Raw genomic sequence first — 18,012 nt, forward strand, 5'->3', positions numbered from 1 at the left:
CTGATTCCCCATCTCTGATTCCGCACATCTGATTCCCTGCCTCTGATTCCACGACTCTGATCCCCACCTCTGATTCCGCAGCTCTGATTCCCCGCCTCTGATTCCCCAACTCTGATTCCCCGCCTCTGATTCCCCAGCTCTGATTCCCCGCCTCTGATTCCCCGTGTTTGATCCCCTGCCTCTGATTCCCCGACTCTGATCCCCACCTCTGATTCCGCAGCTCTGATTCCCCGCCTCTGATTCCCCAACTCTGATTCCCCGCCTCTGATTCCCCAACTCTGATTCCCTGCCTCTGATTCCCCAGCTACATTCCCCGCCTTTGATTCCCCCGTCTGATTCCCAGCCTCTGAATCCCCGTGTCTGATAACCTGCCTCTGATTCCCCGCCTCTGATTCCCCATCTCAGATTCACCGCCTCTGATTCCCCACCTCTGATTCCCCATCTCTGATTCCGCACATCCGACTCCCTGCCTCTGATTCCCCGACTCTGATTCCCCACCTCTGATTCCCCAGCTCTGATTCCCCGCCTCTGATTCCCCAACTCTGATTCCCCGCCTCTGATTCCACAGCTCTGATTCCCCGCCTCTGATTCCCCGTGTTTGATCCCCTGCCTCTGATTCCCCGCCTCTGATTCCCCATCTCTGATTCACCGCCTTTGATTCGCCACCTCTGATTCCCCATATCTGATTCCTCGCCACTGTTTCCCCGCCTCTGATTCCCCGCCTCTGATTCCCCATATCTCATTCCCCGCCTCTGATTCGCCAGCTATGATTCCCCGCCTCTGATTCCCCGCGTCTGATTCCCTGCCTCTGATTCCCCGCCTCTGATTCCACATCTCTGATTCACCACCTCTGATTCCACGCGTCTGATTCCCCGCCTCTGATTCCCCATCTCTGATTCCCCATCTCTGATTCCCCAATTCTGATTCCCCGCCTCTGATTCCCCAGCTCTGATTCCTCGCCTCTGATTCCCTTCCTTTGATTCCCAACCTCTGATTCCCCAACTCTGATTTCCCATATTGATTCCCTGCGTCTGATTCCCCACCTCTGATTTCCCATATTGATTCCCTGCGTCTGATTCCCCGCCTCTGATTCCCCAACTCTGATTCCCCGCCTCTGATTCCCCAGCTATGATTCCCCGCATCTGATTCCCCGTGTTTGATTCCCTGCCTCTGATTCCCCACCTCTGATTCCCCATATCTGATTCCCCGCCTCTGTTTCCCCACCTTTGATTCCCCGCCTCCGTTTCCCAATATCTAAGTCCCCGCCTCTGATTCCCCAACTCTGATTCCCCACCTCTGATTCCCCAACTCTGATTCCCCGCCTCTGATTCCCCAGCTCTGATTCCCCGCCTCTGATTCCCCGTGTTTGATCCCCTGCCTCTGATTCCCCGCCTCTGATTCCCCATGTCTCATTCCCCGCCTCTGATTCCCCATCTCTGATTCCCGGACTCTGATTCCCCACCTCTGATTCCCGGCCTCTTATTCCCGGCATCTGATTCCGGCCTCTGATTCCCGGCCTCTGATTCCCTGCTTCTGATTCCCCATCTCTGATTCCGCAAATCTAATACCCTGCCTCTGATTCCCCACCTCTGATTCCCCATATCTGATTCCCCGCCTCTGTTTCCCCGCCTCTGATTCCCCGCCTCTGTTTCCCCATATCTAATCCCCGCCTCTGATTCCCCAACTTTGATTCCCCACCTCTGATTCCCCAGCTCTGATTCCCCGCCTCTGATTCCCCGCATCTGATTCCATGCATCTGATTCCCAGCCTCTGATTCCCAGCCTCTGATTCCCAACCTCTGATTCCCCACCTCTGATTCCCCATATCTGATTCCACGCCTCTGTTTCCCCGCCTCTGATTCCCCGCCTCTGTTTCCCCATATCTGATCCCCGCCTATATTTGCCCGCATCTGATTCCCCGCCTCTGTTTCCCCATATCTGATTCCCCGCCTCTGAATCCCCAACTCAGATTCCCTGCCTCTAATTTCCCAGCTCTGATTCCCCGCCTCTGATTCCCCGCGTCTGATTACCGGCCTCTGATTCCCCGCCTCTGATTCCCCATCTCTGATTCACAACCTCTGATTCCCCACCTCTGATACCCCATATCTGATTCCCCGCCTCTGTTTCCCCGCCTTTGATTCCCCACCTCTGATTCCCAATATCTGATTCCCCGCCTCTGATTCCCCACCTCTGATTCCCCGCCTCTGATTCGCCAGCTATGATTCCCCGCCTCTGATTCCCCGTGTTTGATTCCCTGCCTCTGATTCCCGGCCTCTGATTCCCCAACTCTTATTCACCGCCTTTGATTCGCCACCTCTGATTCCCCATATCTGATTCCCCGCCGCTGTTTCCCCGCCTCTGATTCCCCGCCTCTGATTCCCCATATCTCATTCCCCGCCTCTGAATCCCCATCTATGATTCCCGGACTCTGATTCCCCACCTCTGATTCCCTGCTACTGATTCTGATTCCCTGCCTTTGATTCCCCATCTCTGATTCCGCACATCTGATTCCCTGCCTCTGATTCCCCATCTCTGATTCCCCATATCTGATTCCCCGCTTCTGTTTCCCCGCCTCTGATTCCCCGCCTCTGTTTCCCAATATCTAAGTCCCCGCCTCTGATTCCACAACTCTAATTCCCCACCTCTGATTCCCCAGCTCTGATTCCCCGCCTCTGATTCCCCGCATCTGATTCCCTGCATCTGATTCCAAGCCTCTTATTCCCTGCCTCTGATTCCCAACCTCTGATTCCCCACCTCTGATTCCCCATATCTGATTCCCAGCCTCTGTTTCCCCGCCTCTGATTCCCCGCCTCTGTTTCCCCATATCTGATTCCCGGCCTCTGGTTCCCCGCCTCTGATTCCCCGCCTCTGATTCCCTGCCTCTGATTCCCCATCTCCGATTCCGCACATCTGATTCCCTGCCTCTGATTCCCCGCCTCTGATTCCCCGCCTCTGATTCCCTGCCTCTGATTCCCAACCTCTGATTCCCCACCTCTGATTCCCCGTGTTTGATTCCCCGCCTCTGTTTCCCCGCCTCTGATTCCCCGCCTCTGATTCGCCAACTCTAATTCCCCGCCTCTGATTCCCCATATCTGATTCCCCGCCTCTGTTTCCCCACCTCTGATTCCCCACCCCTGTTTCCCCATATCTGATTCCCTGCCTCTGATTCCCCAACTTTGATTCCCAGCATCTGATTCCCCAGCTCTGATTCCCCGCCTCTGATTCCCCGCATCTGATTCCCTGCATCTGATTCCAAGCCTCTGATTCCCTGCCTCTGATTCCCAACCTCTGATTCCCCACCTCTGATTCCCCATATCTGATCCCCAGCCTCTGTTTCCCCGCCTCTGTTTCCCCATATCTGATTACGGCCTCTGATTCCCCGCCTCTGATTCCCCGCCTCTGATTCCCTGCCTCTGATTCCCCATCTCCGATTCCGCACATCTGATTCCCTACCTCTGATTCCCCGCCTCTGATTCCCCGCCTCTGATTCCCTGCATCTGATTCCCAACCTCTGATTCCCCACCTCTGATTCCCCGTGTTTGATTCCCCGCCTCTGTTTCCCCGCCTCTGATTCCCCGCCTCTGATTCCCCAACTCTAATTCCCTGCCTCTGATTCCCCATATCTGATTCCCTGCCTCTGTGTCCCCGCCTCTGATTCCCCGCCCCTGTTTCCCCATATCTGATTCCCTGCCTCTGATTCCCCAACTTTGATTCCCAGCCTCTGATTCCCCAGCTCTGATTCCCCGCCTTTGATTCCCCCGTCTGATTCCCAGCCTCTGAAACCCCGTGTCTGATTTCTTGCCTCTGATTCCCCGCCTCTGATTCCCCGCCTCTGATTCCCCGTGTTTGATCCCCTGCCTCTGATTCCCCGACTCTGATCCCCACCTCTGATTCCGCAGCTCTGATTCCCCGCCTCTGATTCCCCAACTCTGATTCCCCGCCTCTGATTCCCCAGCTCTGATTCCCCGCCTCTGATTCCCCGTGTTTGATCCCCTGCCTCTGATTCCCCGACTCTGATCCCCACCTCTGATTCCGCAGCTCTGATTCCCCGCCTCTGATTCCCCAACTCTGATTCCCCGCCTCTGATTCCCCAACTCTGATTCCCTGCCTCTGATTCCCCAGCTTCATTCCCCGCCTTTGATTCCCCCCGTCTGATTCCCAGCCTCTGAATCCCCGTGTCTGATAACCTGCCTCTGATTCCCCGCCTCTGATTCCCCATCTCAGATTCACCGCCTCTGATTCCCCACCTCTGATTCCCCATCTCTGATTCCGCACATCCGACTCCCTGCCTCTGATTCCCCGAATCTGATTCCCCACCTCTGATTCCCCAGCTCTGATTCCCCGCCTCTGATTCCCCAACTCTGATTCCCCGCCTCTGATTCCACAGCTCTGATTCCCCGCCTCTGATTCCCCGTGTTTGATCCCCTGCCTCTGATTCCCCGCCTCTGATTCCCCATCTCTGATTCACCGCCTTTGATTCGCCACCTCTGATTCCCCATATCTGATTCCTCGCCACTGTTTCCCCGCCTCTGATTCCCCGCCTCTGATTCCCCATATCTCATTCCCCGCCTCTGATTCGCCAGCTATGATTCCCCGCCTCTGATTCCCCGCGTCTGATTCCCTGCCTCTGATTCCCCGCCTTTGATTCCACATCTCTGATTCACCACCTCTGATTCCACGCGTCTGATTCCCCGCCTCTGATTCCCCATCTCTGATTCCCCATCTCTGATTCCCCAATTCTGATTCCCCGCCTCTGATTCCCCAGCTCTGATTCCTCGCCTCTGATTCCCTTCCTTTGATTCCCAACCTCTGATTCCCCAACTCTGATTTCCCATATTGATTCCCTGCGTCTGATTCCCCACCTCTGATTTCCCATATTGATTCCCTGCGTCTGATTCCCCGCCTCTGATTCCCCAACTCTGATTCCCCGCCTCTGATTCCCCAGCTCTGATTCCCCGCATCTGATTCCCCGTGTTTGATTCCCTGCCTCTGTTTCCCCACCTCTGATTCCCCATATCTGATTCCCCGCCTCTGTTTCCCCACCTTTGATTCCCCGCCTCCGTTTCCCAATATCTAAGTCCCCGCCTCTGATTCCCCAACTCTGATTCCCCACCTCTGATTCCCCAACTCTGATTCCCCGCCTCTGATTCCCCAGCTCTGATTCCCCGCCTCTGATTCCCCGTGTTTGATCCCCTGCCTCTGATTCCCCGCCTCTGATTCCCCATGTCTCATTCCCCGCCTCTGATTCCCCATCTCTGATTCCCGGACTCTGATTCCCCACCTCTGATTCCCGGCCTCTTATTCCCTGCATCTGAGTCCGGCCTCTGATTCTCGGCCTCTGATTCCCTGCTTCTGATTCCCCATCTCTGATTCCGCAAATCTAATACCCTGCCTCTGATTCCCCACCTCTGATTCCCCATATCTGATTCCCCGCCTCTGTTTCCCCGCCTCTGATTCCCCGCCTCTGTTTCCCCATATCTAAGTCCCCGCCTCTGATTCCCCAACTTTGATTCCCCACCTCTGATTCCCCAGCTCTGATTCCCCGCCTCTGATTCCCCGCATCTGATTCCATGCATCTGATTCCCAGCCTCTGATTCCCAGCCTCTGATTCCCAACCTCTGATTCCCCACCTCTGATTCCCCATATCTGATTCCACGCCTCTGTTTCCCCGCCTCTGATTCCCCACCTCTGTTTCCCCATATCTGATCCCCGCCTCTATTTGCCCGCATCTGATTACCCGCCTCTGTTTCCCCATATCTGATTCCCCGCCTCTGAATCCCCAACTCTGATTCCCTGCCTCTAATTTCCCAGCTCTGATTCCCCGCCTCTGATTCCCAGCGTCTGATTACCGGCCTCTGATTCCCCGCCTCTGATTCCCCATCTCTGATTCACAACCTCTGATTCCCCACCTCTGATACCCCATATCTGATTCCCCGCCTCTGTTTCCCCGCCTTTGATTCACCATCTCTGATTCACCGCCTTTCATTCGCCACCCTGATTCCCCATATCAGATTCCCCGCCTCTGTTTCCCCGCCTCTGATACCCCGCCTCTGATTCCCCATATTTCATTCCCCGCCTCTGATTCCCCATCTCTGATTCCCGGACTCTGATTCCTGGCCTCTTATTCCCGGCATCTGATTCCCGGCCTCTGATCCCGGCCTCTGATTCCCCGCTTCTGATTCTGATCCCTGCCTCTGATTCCCCATCTCTGATTCCGCACATCTGATTCCCTGCCTCTGATTCCCCACCTCTGATTCCCCATATCTGATTCCCCGCCTCTGTTTCCCCGCCTCTAATTCCCCGCCTCTGTTTCCCCATATCTATTTCCCCGCCTCTGATTCCCCGCCTCTGATTCCCCAGCTCTGATTCCCCCCTTCTGAATCCCCAACTCTGATTCCCTGCCTCAGATTCCCCAGCTCTGATTCCCCGCCTCTGATTCCCCAGCTTTGATTCCCTGCCTCTGTTTCGCAACCTCTGATTCCCCACCTCTGATTCCCCATATATGATTCCCCACCTCTGTTTCCCTGCCTCTGATTCCCAGCCTCTGTTTCCCCATATCTGATTCCCCGCCTCTGATTCCCCAACTCTGATTCCCCGCCTCTGATTCCCCAGCTCTGATTCCCCACCTATGATTCCCCGTGTTTGATTCACTGCCTCTGATTCCCCGCATCTGATTCCCCATCTCTGATTCACCGCCTTTCATTCGCCACATCTGATTCCCCATATCAGATTCCCCGCCTCTGATTCCCTGCCTCTGATTCCCCATCTCCGATTCCGCACATCTGATTCCCCGCCTCAGATTCCCTGCCTCTGATTCCCAACCTCTGATAACCCACCTCTGATTCCCCATATCTGATTCCCCGCCGCTGTTTCCCCGCCTCTGATTCCCTGCCCTGATTCCCCATCACTGTTTCACCGCCTTTGATTCGCCACCTCTGATTCCCCATATCTGATTCCCCGCCTCTGTTTCCCCGCCTCTGATTCCCTGCCTCTGATTCCCAACCTCTGATTCCACACCTCTGATTCCCCATATCTGATTCCCCGCCTCTGTTTCCCCGCCTCTGATTCCCTGCCCCTGTTTCCCCATATCTGATTCCCTGCCTCTGATTCCCCAACTCTGATCCCCGCCTCTGATTCCCCAGCTCTGATTCCCCACCTCTGATTTCCCGTGTTTGATTCCCTGCCTCTGATTCCCCGCCTCTGATTCCCCATCTCTGATTCACCGCCTTTGATTCGCCACCTCTGATTCCACATATCTGATTCCCCACCTCTGTTTCCCCGCCTCTGATTCCCCGCCTCTGATTCTCCATATCTCATTCCCCGCCTCTGAATCCCCATCTCTGATTCCCGGACTCTGATTCCCCACCTCTGATTCCCGGCCTCTTATTCCCAGCATCTGATTCCCGGCCTCTGATTCCCGGCCTCTGATTCCCTGCTTCTGATTCTGATTCCCTGCCTCTGATTCCCCATCTCTGATTCCGCACATCTGATTCCCTGCCTCTGATTCCCCACCTCTGATTCCCCATATCTGATTTCCCGCCTCTGTTTCCCCGCCTCTGATTCCCCGCCTCTGTTTCCCCATATCTAATTCTCAACCTCTGATGCCCCAACTCTGATTCCCTGCCTCTGATTCCCCGCGTTCTATTCCCTGCCTCTGATTCCCCGCCTGTGATTCCCCATCTCTGATTCACCACCTCTGATTCCCCACCTCTGATTCCCCATATCTAATTCCCCGCCTCTGTTTGCCCGCCTCTGATTCCCCGCCTCTGTTTCCCCATATCTGATTCCCCGCCTCTGAATCCCCAACTCTGATTCCCTGCCTCTGATTCCCCAGCTCTGATTCCCCGCCTTTGATTCCCCCCGTCTCATTCCCAGCCTCTGAATCCCCGTGTCTGATTTCCTGCCTCTGATTCCCCGCCTCTGATTCCCCATCTCTGATTCACAGCCTCTGATTCCCCACCTCTGATTCCCCATCTCTGATTCCGCACATCTGATTCCCTGCCTCTGATTCCCCAGCTCTGCTTCCCCGCCTCTTATTCCCCGTGTTTGATTCCCTGCCTCTGATTCCCCGCCTCTGATTCACCATCTCTGATTCAACGCCTTTGATTCGCCACCTCTGATTCCCCATATCTGATTCCTCGCCTCTGTTTCCCCGCCTCTGATTCCCCTCCTCTGATTCCCCATATCTCATTCCCCGCCTCTTATTCCCCATCTCTGATTCCCGGACTCTGATTCCCCACCTCTGATTCCCGGCCTCTTATTCCCAGCATCTGATTCCGGCCTCTGATTCCCGGCCTCTGATTCCCTGCTTCTGATTCCCCATCTCTGATTCCGCAAATCTAATTCCCTGCGTCTGATTCCCCACCTCTGATTCCCCATATCTGATTCCCCGCCTCTGTTTCCCCGCCTCTGATTCCCCACCTCTGATTCCCCAGCTCTGATTACCCGCCTCTGATTCCCCGCATCTGATTCCATGCATCTGATTCCCAGCCTCTGATTCCCAGCCTCTGATTCCCAACCTCTGATTCCCCACCTCTGATCCCCATATCTGATCCCCACCTCTATTTGCCCGCCTCTGATTCCCCGCCTCTGTTTCCCATATCTGATTCCCCGCCTCTGAATCCCCAACTCTGATTCCCTGCCTCTAATTACCCAGCTCTAATTCCCCGCCTCTGATTCCCCGCGTCTGATTACCGGCCTCTGATTCCCCGCCTCTGATTCCCCATCTCTGATTCACAACCTCTGATTCCCCACCTCTGATACCCCATATCTGATTCCCCGCCTCTGTTTCCCCGCCTCTGATTCCCCACCTCTGATTCCCAATATCTGATTCCCCGCCTCTGATTCCCCACCTCTGATTCCCTGCCTCTGATTCCCTGCCCTGATTCCCCATCTCTGTTTCACCGCCTTTGATTCGCCACCTCTGATTCCCCATATCTGATTCCCCGCCTCTGTTTCCCCGCCTCTGATTCCCTGCCTCTGATTCCCAACCTCTGATTCCACACCTCTGATTCCCCATATCTGATACCCCGCCTCTGTTTCCCCGCCTCTGATTCCCTGCCCCTGTTTCCCCATATCTGATTCCCTGCCTCTGATTCCCCAACTCTGATTCCCCGCCTCTGATTCCCCAGCTCTGATTCCCCGCCTCTGATTTACCGTGTTTGATTCCCTGCCTCTGATTCCCCGCCTCTGATTCCCCATCTCTGATTCACCGCCTTTGATTCGCCACCTCTGATTCCACATATCTGATTCCCCACCTCTGTTTCCCCGCCTCTGATTCCCCGCCTCTGATTCTCCATATCTCATTCCCCGCCTCTGAATCCCCATCTCTGATTCCCGGACTCTGATTCCCCACCTCTGATTCCCGGCCTCTTATTCCCAGCATCTGATTCCCGGCCTCTGATTCCCGGCCTCTGATTCCCCGCTTCTGATTCTGATTCCCTGCCTCTGATTCCCCATCTCTGATTCCGCACATCTGATTCCCTGCCTCTGATTCCCCACCTCTGATTCCCCATATCTGATTTCCCGCCTCTGTTTCCCCGCCTCTGATTCCCCGCCTCTGTTTCCCCATATCTAATTCCCAACCTCTGATGCCCCAACTCTGATTCCCTGCCTCTGATTTCCCGCGTTCTATTCCCTGCCTCTGATTCCCCGCCTGTGATTCCCCATCTCTGATTCACCACCTCTGATTCCCCACCTCTGATTCCCCATATCTAATTCCCCGCCTCTGTTTGCCCGCCTCTGATTCCCCGCCTCTGTTTCCCCATATCTGATTCCCCGCCTCTGAATCCCCAACTCTGATTCCCTGCCTCTGATTCCCCAGCTCTGATTCCCCGCCTTTGATTCCCCCCATCTGATTCCCAGCCTCTGAATCCCCGTCTCTGATTTCCTGCCTCTGATTCCCCGCCTCTGATTCCCCATCTCTGATTCACAGCCTCTGATTCCCCACCTCTGATTCCCCATCTCTGATTCCGCACATCTGATTCCCTGCCTCTGATTCCCCGACTCTGATCCCCACCTCTGATTCCCCAGCTCTGATTCCCCGCCTCTGATTCCCCAACTCTGATTCCCCGCCTCTGATTCCCCAGCTCTGATTCCCCGCCTCTGATTCCCCGTGTTTGATTCCCTGCCTCTGATTCCCCGCCTCTGATTCCCCATCTCTGATTCAACGCCTTTGATTCGCCACCTCTGATTCCCCATATCTGATTCCTCGCCTCTGTTTCCCAGCCTCTGATTCCCCTCCTCTGATTCCCCATATCTCATTCCCCGCCTCTGATTCCCTATCTCTGATTCCCGGACTCTGATTCCCCACCTCTGATTCCCGGCCTCTTATTCCCGGCATCTGATTCCGGCCTCTGATTCCCGGCCTCTGATTCCCTGCCTCTGATTCCCCATCTCTGATTCCGCAAATCTAATTCCCTGCCTCTGATTCCCCACCTCTGATTCCCCATCTCTGATTCCCCGCCTCTGTTACCCCGCCTCTGATTCCCCGCCTCTGTTTCCCCATATCTAAGTCCCCGCCTCTGATTCCCCAACTTTGATTCCCCACCTCTGATTCCCCAGCTCTGATTCCCCGCCTCTGATTCCCCGCATCTGATTCCATGCATCTGATTCCCAGCCTCTGATTCCCAGCCTCTGATTGCCAACCTCTGATTCCCCACCTCTGATCCCCATATCTGATTCCCCGCCTCTGTTTCCCTGCCTCTGATTCCCCGCCTCTGTTTCCCCATATCTGATCCCCGCCTCTATTTGCCCACCTCTGATTCCCCGCCTCTGTTTCGCCATATCTGATTCCCCGCCTCTGAATCCCCAACTCTGATTCCCTGCCTCTAATTTCCCAGCTCTGATTCCCCGCCTCTGATTCCCCATCTCTGATTCACAACCTCTGTTTCCCCACTTCTGATACCCCATATCTGATTCCCCGCCTCTGTTACCCCGCCTCTGATTCCCCACCTCTGATTCCCAATATCTGATTCCCCGCCTCTGATTCCCCACCTCTGATTCCCCGCCTCTGATTCGCCAGCTATGATTCCCCGCCTCTTATTCCCCGCGTCTGATTCCCTGCCTCTGATTCCCCGCCTCTGATTCGACATCTCTGATTCACCACCTCTGATTCCCCGCGTCTGATTCCCTGCCTCTGATTCCCCATCTCTGATTCCCCATCTCTGATTCCCTAATTCTGATTCCCCTCCTCTGATTCCCAGTGTTTGATTCCCTGCCTCTGATTCCCGGCTTCTGATTCCCCATCTCTGATTCACCGCCTTTGATTCGCCACCTCTGATTCGCCATATCTGATTCCCCGCCTCTGTTTCCCCGCCTCTGATTCCCCGCCTCTGATTCCCCATATCTCATTCCCCGCCTCTGAATCCCCATCTCTGATTCCCGGACTCTGATTCCCCACCTCTGATTCCCGGCCTCTTATTCCCGGCATCTGATTCCGGCCTCTGATTCCCGGCCTCTGATTCCCTGCTTCTGATTCTGATTCCCTGCCTTTGATTCCCCATCTCTGATTCCGCACATCTGATTCCCTGCCTCTGATTCCCCATCTCTGATTCCGCACATCTGATTCCCTGCCTCTGATTCCCCGCCTCTGAATCCCCGTGTCTGATACCAAGCCTCTGATACCCCACCCCTGATTCCCCACCTCTGATTCCCCATATCTGATTCCCCGCCTCTCTTTCCGTGCCTCTAATTCCCCGCCTCTGATTCCCCATATCTGATTCCCCGCCTCCGATTCCCCAACTCTGATTTCCCCGCCTCTGATTCCCCAGCTCTGTTTCCCCGCCTCTGATTCCCCGCCTCTGTTTCCCCATATCTAATTCCACGCCTCTGATTCCCAAACTCTGATTCCCCGCCTCTGATTCCCCAGCTCTGATTCTCCGCCTCTGATTCCCCACATCTGATTCCCTTCCTCTGATTCCCCGCCTCTGATTCCCTGTCTCTGATTCCCCAGCTCTGATTCCCCGTGTTTGATTCCCCGCCTCTGAATCCCCATCTCTAATTCCCTGCCTCTGATTGCCGGCCTCTGATTCCCGGCCTCTGATTCCCAGCCTCTGATTCCCGGCCTCTGATACCCCGCCTCTGATTCCCCGCCTCTGATTCGCTGCCTCTGATTCCCCATCTCTGATTCTGCACATCTGATTCCCTGCCTCTGATTCCCTGCCTCTGTTTCCCATCCTCTGATTCCCCACCTCTGATTCCCCATATCTGATTCCCCGCATCTGTTTCCCCATATCTGATTCCCCGCCTCTGATTCCCCGCCTCTGATTCACCATCTCTGATTCACCGCCTTTCATTCGCCACCCTGATTCCCCATATCAGATTCCCCGCCTCTGTTTCCCCGCCTCTGATACCCCGCCTCTGATTCCCCATATTTCATTCCCCACCTCTGATTCCCCATCTCTGATTCCCGGACTCTGATTCCTGGCCTCTTATTCCCGGCATCTGATTCCCGGCCTCTGATCCCGGCCTCTGATTCCCCGCTTCTGATTCTGATCCCTGCCTCTGATTCCCAATCTCTGATTCCGCACATCTGATTCCGTGCCTCTGATTCCCCACCCCTGATTCCCCATATCTGATTCCCCGCCTCTGTTTCCCCGCCTCTAATTCCCCGCCTCTGTTTCCCCATATCTATTTCCCCGCCTCTGATTCCCCGCCTCTGATTTCCCAGCTCTGATTCCCCGCCTCTGAATCCCCAACTCTGATTCCCTGCCTCTGATTCCCCAGCTCTGATTCCCTGCCTCTGTTTCGCAACCTCTGATTCCCCACCTCTGATTCCCCATATATGATTCCCCACTCTGTTTCCCTGCCTCTGATTCCCAGCCTCTGTTTCCCCATATCTGATTCCCCGCCTCTGATTCCCCAACTCTGATTCCCCGCCTCTGATTCCCCAGCTCTGATTCCCCACCTATGATTCCCCGTGTTTGATTCACTGCCTCTGATTCCCCGCCTCTGATTCCCCATCTCTGATTCACCGCCTTTCATTCGCCACCTCTGATTCCCCATATCAGATACCCCGCCTCTGTTTCCCCGCCTCTGATTCCCCTCCTCTGTTTCCCCATATCTGATTCCCCGCTTCTGATTCCCCAACTCTGATTCCCCGCCTCTGATTCCCCAGCTCTGATTCCCCGCCTTTGATTCCCCCCGTCTGATTCCCAGCCTCTGAGTCCCCGTGTCTGATTTCCTGCCTCTGATTCCCCGCCTCTGATTCCCCATCTCTAATTCACAGCCGCTGATTCCCCACCTCTGATTCCCCATCTCTGATTCCGCACATCTGATTCCCTGCCTCTGATTCCCCGACTCTGATCCCCACCTCTGATTCCCCAGCTCTGATTCCCCGCCTCTGATTCCCCAACTCTGATTCCCCGCCTCTGATTCCCCAGCTCTGATTCCCCGCCTCTGATGCCCCGTGTTTGATTCCCTGCCTCTGATTCCCCGCCTCTGATTCCCCATCTCTGATTCAACGCCTTTGATTCGCCACCTCTGATTCCCCATATCTGATTCCTCGCCTCTGTTGCCCCGCCTCTGATTCCCCTCCTCTGATTCCCCATATCTCATTCCCCGCCTCTGATTCCCCATCTCTGATTCCCGGACTCTGATTCCCCACCTCTGATTCCCGGCCTCTTATTCCCGGCATCTGATTCCGGCCTCTGATTCCCGGCCTCTGATTCCCTGCCTCTGATTCCCCACCTCTGATTCCCCATATCTGATTCCCCGCCTCTGTTTCCCCGCCTCTGATTCCCCGCATCTGTTTCCCCATATCTAAGTCCCCGCCTCTGATTCCCCAACTTTGATTCCCCACCTCTGATTCCCCAGCTCTGATTCCCCGCCTCTGATTCCCTGCATCTGATTCCATGCATCTGATTCCCAGCCTCTGATTCCCAGCCTCTGATTCCCAAACTCTGATTCCCGACCTCTGATCCCCATATCTGATTCCCCGCCTCTGTTTCCCCGCCTCTGATTCCCCGCCTCTGTTTCCCCATATCTGAACCCCGCCTCTATTTGCCCGCCTCTGATTCCCCGCCTCTGCTTCCCCATATCTGATTCCCCGCCTCTGAATCCCCAACTCTGATTCCCTGCCTCTAATTTCCCAGCTCTGATTCCCCGCCTCTGATTCCCCGCGTCTGATTACCGGCCTCTGATTCCCCGCCTCTGATTCCCCATCTCTGATTCACAACCTCTGATTCCCCACCTCTGATATCCCATATCTGATTCCCCGCCTCTGTTTCCCCGCCTCTGATTCCCCACCTCTGATTCCCAATATCTGATTCCCCGCCTCTGATTCCCCACCTCTGATTCCCCGCCTCTGATTCGCCAGCTATGATTCCCCGCCTCTTATTCCCCGCGTCTGATTCCCTGCCTCTGATTCCCCGCCTCTGATTCCACATCTCTGATTCACCACCTCTGATTCCCCGCGTCTGATTCCCTGCCTCTGATTCCCCATCTCTGATTCCCCATCTCTGATTCCCCAATTCTGATTCCCCTCCTCTGATTCTCCGTGTTTGATTCCCTGCCTCTGATTCCCGGCCTCTGATTCCCCATCTCTGATTCACCGCCTTTGATTCGCCACCTCTGATTCGCCATATCTGATTCCCCGCCTCTGTTTCCCCGCCTCTGATTCCCCGCCTCTGATTCCCCATATCTCATTCCCCGCCTCTGAATCCCCATCTCTGATTCCCGGACTCTGATTCCCCACCTCTGATTTCCGGCCTCTTATTCCCGGCATCTCATTCCAGCCTCTGATTCCCGGCCTCTGATTCCCTGCTTCTGATTCTGATTCCCTGCCTTTGATTCCCCATCTCTGATTCCGCACATCTGATTCCCTGCCTCTGATTCCCCATCTCTGATTCCGCACATCTGATTCCCTGCCTCTGATTCCCCGCCTCTGAATCCCCGTGTCTGATACCCAGCCTCTGATACCCCACCCCTGATTCCCCACCTCTGATTCCCCATATCTGATTCCCCGCCTCTCTTTCCGTGCCTCTAATTCCCCGCCTCTGATTCCCCATATCTGATTCCCCGCCTCCGATTCCCCAACTCTGATTTCCCCGCCTCTGATTCCCCAGCTCTGTTTCCCCGCCTCTGATTCCCCGCCTCTGTTTCCCCATATCTAATTCCACGCCTCTGATTCCCAAACTCTGATTCCCCGCCTCTGATTCCCCAGCACTGATTCCCCGCCTCTGATTCCCCACATCTGATTCCCTTCCTCTGATTCCCCGCCTCTGATTCCCTGCCTCTGATTCCCCAGCTCTGATTCCCCGTGTTTGATTCCCCGCCTCTGAATCCCCATCTCTGATTCCCGGCCTCTGATTGCCGGCCTCTGATTCCCGGCCTCTGATTCCCGGCCTCTGATTCCCGGCCTCTGATTCCCCGCCTCTGATTCCCCGCCTCTGATTCGCTGCCTCTGATTCCCCATCTCTGATTCTGCACATCTGATTCCCTGCCTCTGATTCCCCGCCTCTGACTCCCCGCCTCTGATTCCCTGCCTCTGTTTCCCATCCTCTGATTCCCCACCTCTGATTCCCCATATCTGATTCCCCGCCTCTGTTTCCCCATATCTGATTCCCCGCCTCTGATTCCCCAACTCTGATTCCCCGCCTCTGATTCCCCAGCTCTGATTCCCCGCCTCTGATTCCCCGTGTTTGATTCCCTGCCTCTGATTCCCTGCCTCTGATTCACCATCTCTGATTCACCGCCTTTCATTCGCCACCCTGATTCCCCATATCAGATTCCCCGCCTCTGTTTCCCCGCCTCTGATACCCCGCCTCTGATTCCCCATATTTCATTCCCCGCCTCAGATTCCCCATATTTCATTCCCCACCTCTGATTCCCCATCTCTGATTCCCGGACTCTGATTCCTGGCCTCTTATTCCCGGCATCTGATTCCCGGCCTCTGATCCCGGCCTCTGATTCCCCGCTTCTGATTCTGATCCCTGCCTCTGATTCCCCATCTCTGATTCCGCACATCTGATTCCCTGCCTCTGATTCCCCACCTCTGATTCCCCATATCTGATTCCCCGCCTCTGTTTCCCCGCCTCTATTTCCCCGCCTCTGATTCCCCGCCTCTGATTCCCCAGCTCTGATTCCCCGCCTCTGAATCCCCAACTCTGATTCCCTGCCTCTGATTCCCCAGCTCTGATTCCCCGCCTCTGATTCCCCAGCTCTGATTCCCTGCCTCTGTTTCGCAACCTCTGATTCCCCACCTCTGATTCCCCGCCGCTGTTTCCCCGCCTCTGATTCCCCGCCTCTGATTCCCCATATCTCATTCCCCGCCTCTGAATCCCCATCTATGATTCCCGGACTCTGATTCCCCACCTCTGATTCCCTGCTACTGATTCTGATTCCCTGCCTTTGATTCCCCATCTCTGATTCCGCACATCTGATTCCCTGCCTCTGATTCCCCATCTCTGATTCCCCATATCTGATTCCCCGCTTCTGTTTCCCCGCCTCTGATTCCCCGCCTCTGTTTCCCAATATCTAAGTCCCCGCCTCTGATTCCACAACTCTAATTCCCCACCTCTGATTCCCCAGCTCTGATTCCCCGCCTCTGATTCCCCGCATCTGATTCCCTGCATCTGATTCCAAGCCTCTTATTCCCTGCCTCTGATTCCCAACCTCTGATTCCCCACCTCTGATTCCCCATATCTGATTCCCAGCCTCTGTTTTCCCGCCTCTGATTCCCCGCCTCTGTTTCCCCATATCTGATTCCCGGCCTCTGGTTCCCCGCCTCTGATTCCCCGCCTCTGATTCCCTGCCTCTGATTCCCCATCTCCGATTCCGCACATCTGATTCCCTGCCTCTGATTCCCCGCCTCTGATTCCCCGCCTCTGATTCCCTGCCTCTGATTCCCAACCTCTGATTCCCCACCTCTGATTCCCCGTGTTTGATTCCCCGCCTCTGTTTCCCCGCCTCTGATTCCCCGCCTCTGATTCCCCAACTCTAATTCCCCGCCTCTGATTCCCCATATCTGATTCCCCGCCTCTGTTTCCCCACCTCTGATTCCCCACCCCTGTTTCCCCATATCTGATTCCCTGCCTCTGATTCCCCAACTTTGATTCCCAGCATCTGATTCCCCAGCTCTGATTCCCCGCCTCTGATTCCCCGCATCTGATTCCCTGCATCTGATTCCAAGCCTCTGATTCCCTGCCTCTGATTCCCAACCTCTGATTCCCCACCTCTGATTCCCCATATCTGATCCCCAGCCTCTGTTTCCCCGCCTATGTTTCCCCATATCTGATTCCCGGCCTCTGATTCCCCGCCTCTGATTCCCCGCCTCTGATTCCCTGCCTCTGATTCCCCATCTCCGATTCCGCACATCTGATTCCCTGCCTCTGATTCCCCGCCTCTGATTCCCCGCCTCTGATTCCCTGCATCTGATTCCCAACCTCTGATTCCCCACCTCTGATTCCCCGTGTTTGATTCCCCGCCTCTGTTTCCCCGCCTCTGATTCCCCGCCTCTGATTCCCCAACTCTAATTCCCCGCCTCTGATTCCCCATATCTGATTCCCTGCCTCTGTGTCCCCGCCTCTGATTCCCCGCCCCTGTTTCCCCATATCTGATTCCCTGCCTCTGATTCCCCAACTTTGATTCCCAGCCTCTGATTCCCCAGCTCTGATTCCCCGCCTTTGATTCCCCCGTCTGATTCCCAGCCTCTGAAACCCCGTGTCTGATTTCTTGCCTCTGATTCCCCGCCTCTGATTCCCTGCATCTGATTCCAAGCCTCTTATTCCCTGCCTCTGATTCCCAACCTCTGATTCCCCACCTCTGATTCCCCATATCTGATTCCCAGCCTCTGTTTTCCCGCCTCTGATTCCCCGCCTCTGTTTCCCCATATCTGATTCCCGGCCTCTGGTTCCCCGCCTCTGATTCCCCGCCTCTGATTCCCTGCCTCTGATTCCCCATCTCCGATTCCGCACATCTGATTCCCTGCCTCTGATTCCCCGCCTCTGATTCCCCGCCTCTGATTCCCTGCCTCTGATTCCCAACCTCTGATTCCCCACCTCTGATTCCCCGT

The sequence above is a fragment of the Narcine bancroftii genome, chromosome 7 (assembly GCF_036971445.1).
Source record: "Narcine bancroftii isolate sNarBan1 chromosome 7, sNarBan1.hap1, whole genome shotgun sequence".
NCBI lineage: Eukaryota > Metazoa > Chordata > Chondrichthyes > Torpediniformes > Narcinidae > Narcine > Narcine bancroftii.